Below are 5,000 nucleotides of genomic sequence, written 5' to 3' on the forward strand. Positions count from 1 at the left end.
AACAAAGCATAGCCACACTGCACGTATAGCGTATTCCTCGCTATATGGGAGGGAAAGTGTTCCTTCTAGAAGCAGTCGTCGTAAACAAAGCTACACACCATGCAGATCTGCTCGGACAACAGAAAACAGGGGGAACGAGACAGAAAGAGAGGGAAAAATCTAAGCGAGTGATTGTGACGGCTACCATAAATGCTTCACACTAGAGTAAGTAACATGTTCCTGTTGCTGTGTAGCCGACACTACTGTATGCATTTGGTCGTTGTCTTATTGATGTACCTGCGTGAGGTTCGCTCAGTAAGGGGGAACTGGGGCTTGAAGCCTGGGTGTCACGGGTCGTCAGCTGTCACAATGTGCTGGCCTGGGTGGTGCCAAATCAGATCGCACTGGTTTGTATTATTCTACACACCCTTCTCCATACACCTTCCTCCTCCACACACACACACAGTACACAGCACAACTTGGATGTCCCTTCTCCATACACCTTCCTCCTCCACACACACACACAGTACACAGTACAACTTGGATGTCCCTTCTTCATACACCTTCCTCCTCCACACACACACACACAGTACACAGCACAACTTGGATGTCCCTTCTCCATACACCTTCCTCCTCCACACACACACACAGTACACAGCACAACTTGGATGTCCCTTCTCCATACACCTTCCTCCTCCACACACACACACAGTACACAGCACAACTTGGATGTCCTACTACATGCCTATTATTTTCGCACCCATGAATCTCCTTCTCTCTCCTTCTCTCTCCTTCTCTCTCTCCTTCTCTCTCCTTCTCTCTCCTTCTCTCTCCTTCCCTCTCCTTCTCTCTCCTTCTCTCTCCTTCTCTCTCCTTCCCTCTCCTTCTCTCTCCTTCTCTCTCCTTCTCTCTCCTTCCCTCTCCTTCTCTCTCCTTCCCTCTCCTTCCCTCTCCTTCTCTCTCCTTCTCTCTCCTTCTCTCTCCTTCTCTCTCCTCCTCTCTCCTTCTCTTCTCTTTATTCAGTTTCATATTGGCCACAAGCTCCACTGTATTTTAGAACAATCCGATCTGCTTTACTGTCAAGCATTGTAAGAAGATCATATAAACTCACTGGTAACACTGCGCTTAAAACATTTACAATGAAGTCATTAAGCATTCAGCTTTCATCCAGGGCGCCTTACAGGAGCATTTAGGGTTAAGTGCCTTGCTCGAGGGCACGTCGACAGATTTTTCACCTAGTCGGCTTCGGGGATTTGAAGCAGCGACATTTTGGTCACTGGACCAACGCTCTTAACCGCTAGGCTAGAAACTCTCAATAATATATGGAGGTAAACAGGCAAAACAATTAATCTCCACACACTCTCTGGTGGCAAATTATGTGCTGATGTTGTGTTTGGCAGAGTTTCAAGGGCAAGGAATTTAGCTCTGTTTCCAGTAACCTGCGGTAAAAAAACAAAGCAACCCAGAAGCTTCAGAGATTGTTATTGACTTGAGAAGACTTTATTTAATAAAACAGTGTTATCAGGTAAATGCAACCAACACATCAAAATCCCTTTATCCACCTCTCGGCTCTCGCTGAGGAAATGTTATTATATTTTATGCTTCTGGGATAAGGAAGCTAACTCTGCGGCCTTGTAGGCCTGTAATTAGTATTGGGATTCAAGCCTGTAAAAAAAAAAAGTGCTTGATATGCTTAGCTTCTTCATTCTTCTGAGAAATAAAAAATAAAATGTCTTACGGTAACAACAGTCCACATTATCACACAGCAATACTGTGTATTAAAGGCCTGGAAATCAACTGTGACCTCGCTTACAAGACGATGTGAATTATTATTTTCCAATATGTGCTGTGTTGTAGAGAGAGAGAGAGAGAGAGAGAGAGAGAGTGCGCATAGTTCTGGTTTTGCTAATGGTTATCATTGGAGTGATTCTATCTTTAATGAATCAGGGGCTGGTACTCATGCAAAAAAGCCTGGTTCACTCCAATTTCCCTTGCACTACTTGTTTAATTTCCTTGTTGGCCAGTGACAATTTTGGAAGAATAAAACACAGTTTTACAAACTACACCCCTGTCACAAATACTGAATCCAATATGTTGACGATGTACTTATCTTGTTCTGAAACAACCAATAAAAACGCATCTTTTGACCATTGGGTACAATAATATGCGAGTCGTGTAGACGCTTTTCTACGAAAACCAATAGTCCAAACCTCAAAGTTATTGGAGTTTTTTACCCTTGTAGGACGGCCAAAATTGGGTGACTAAATCAACGTAGGCAAGAGATTAAAAGTGGTAAAAAAAATACAAAATAAATAAATGTGGAAAATAGCATTGAGTCAGCTAGGCTGGTTGCTGTGTGAGAGTTAAGGCTAATTGACAGGCTGTTGAACTCGTCATATTTCTTCTCGAATCCGTAGGACATAAAACAATATAGAGGTAAGATAGATATCGATTTTGAGGCACGACATGTAGTATTTTCATATGTTAGTATACGCTCTTCATATTAATGTGAAATGAGCATTCTTCTTCAAATTTTTCTCACAATAACAAGCTTATCTCTGTGAAATGTCAACGGAGCGTAACCGCAAGCTTTAATTATCAAAGCCTTTTACACGTAATTCTGCTTGTGTCACGCTAATTTACCGTTTTTGCGACTCGCAGAAACATCTTTGCAGATAACCACCACAACATGTCAACCCTCAGAAGTTGCAGCGAGAATGTGGCACCACTTCTTGTCAACAGAGCTCCTTGCTTGGTATCGGATGTATAAAGTAACAAAATCTGACTTTTTGAATTTAATGTTGACGATATGTTAGAGAAAGACTCCACTGAACAATTCAGAACATGAAGAATCATATTTGCCTTGGTAAATTTTTTTTTTTTTATAACATAAAGAAGTGAAATTTCATCACCAAAGCGCTTTTTTAACTCTGGCAGAGTGAATAAACATCTTGCAATACGGGATGCAATACGGGATGGACACTGAGATCAGAACACTTTGGCAACTTAACTCTATGCAATACGGGATGGACACTGAGATCAGAACACTATGGCAACTTAACTCTAACTATGCAATACGGGATGGACACTGAGATCAGAACACTATGGCAACTTAACTCTAACTATGCAATACGGGATGGACACTGAGATCAGAACACTATGGCAACTTAACTCTAACTATGCAATACGAGATGGACACTGAGATCAGAACACTATGGCAACTTAACTCTAACTATGCAATACAGGATGGACACTGAGATCAGAACACTATGGCAACTTAACTCTAACTATGCAATACGGGATGGACACTGAGATCAGAACACTATGGCAACTTAACTCTAACTATGCAATACGGGATGGACACTGAGATCAGAACACTATGGCAACTTAACTCTAACTATGCAATACGGGATGGACACTGAGATCAGAACACTATGGCAACTTAACTCTAACTATGCAATACGGGATGGACACTGAGATCAGAACACTATGGCAACTTAAGTAGATCATTAGTTTCATTAATCACTTTATTGTATTCTCTCTCATGTAGAAAATTGTAAAAAATAAAGAAAAACCCTTGAATGAGTACTGTAGGTGTATCCAAACTATTGACTGGTACTATTATATACAGTAGTGTGGGGTCCTAAATTATTGACACCCTTGGTAAAAAACTAATTCCATTATTTTACTTTCAGGTGTGTGTATTGTTGTGAATTGTTAGATACTACTGTTGGAGTTAGGAACACAAGCATTTCACTACACCGGCAATAACATCTGCTAAATATGTGTATGTGACCAATACAATTTGATATGAGTTTGATTTGGGGAAGAGATTATTACCCTATTTTTTTTCACCCAAGACATGCTAACCTCCCTTGTTATTGGTAATGGTGAGAGGTTAGCATGTCATGGGGGTATGATATTACATGCTAACCTCCCCTGTTATTGGTAATGGTGAGAGGTTAGCGTGTCATGGGGATATGATATTACATGCTAACCTCCCCTGTTATTGGTAATGGTGAGAGGTTAGCGTGTCATGGGGGTATGATATTACATGCTAACCTCCCTTGTTACTGGTAATGGTGAGAGGTTAGCGTGTCATGGGGGTATGATATTACATGCTAACCTCCCTTGTTATTGGTAATGGTGAGAGGTTAGCATGTCATGGGGATATGATATTACATGCTAACCTCCCTTGTTACTGGTAATGGTGAGAGGTTAGCGTGTCATGGGGGTGTGATATTACATGCTAACCTCCCTTGTTACTGGTAATGGTGAGAGGTTAGCGTGTCTTGGGGGTATGATATTACGTGCTAACCTCCCTTGTTATTGGTAATGGTGAGAGGTTAGCGTGTCATGGGGGTATGATATTACATGCTAACCTCCCTTGTTACTGGTAATGGTGAGAGGTTAGCGTGTCTTGGAGGTATGATATTACGTGCTAACCTCCCCTGTTATTGGTAATGGTGAGAGGTTAGCGTGTCTTGGAGGTATGATATTACGTGCTAACCTCCCCTGTTATTGGTAATGGTGAGAGGTTAGCGTGTCATGGGGGTATGATATTACATGCTAACCTCCCTTGTTACTGGTAATGGTGAGAGGTTAGCGTGTCATGGGGGTATGATATTACATGCTAACCTCCCTTGTTATTGGTAATGGTGAGAGGTTAGCGTGTCTTGGAGGTATGATATTACGTGCTAACCTCCCCTGTTATTGGTAATGGTGAGAGGTTAGCGTGTCATGGGGGTATGATATTACATGCTAACCTCCCTTGTTACTGGTAATGGTGAGAGGTTAGCGTGTCATGGGGGTATGATATTACATGCTAACCTCCCTTGTTACTGGTAATGGTGAGAGGTTAGCGTGTCATGGGGGTATGATATTACATGCTAACCTCCCCTGTTATTGGTAATGGTGAGAGGTTAGCATGTCATGGGGGTATGATCATTGACCCTCTGTAACATTCACACTCATCATTATAATTAAATCATTCAGGATAATTTGTAACCATGGTAGCATCC

The 5,000-nt window shown here is 41.7% G+C and overlaps 1 protein-coding gene across 1 annotated transcript in view; it reads right to left on the reverse strand.

The window, feature by feature from the left end:
• Nucleotides 1-5,000, reverse strand: part of zmp:0000000660 (arf-GAP with Rho-GAP domain, ANK repeat and PH domain-containing protein 2-like) — a 257,277-nt gene that overhangs the window by 47,882 nt on the left and 204,395 nt on the right. The window lies entirely within an intron of this gene.

Source organism: Oncorhynchus mykiss, chromosome 21 (genome assembly GCF_013265735.2).
Source record: "Oncorhynchus mykiss isolate Arlee chromosome 21, USDA_OmykA_1.1, whole genome shotgun sequence".
NCBI lineage: Eukaryota > Metazoa > Chordata > Actinopteri > Salmoniformes > Salmonidae > Oncorhynchus > Oncorhynchus mykiss.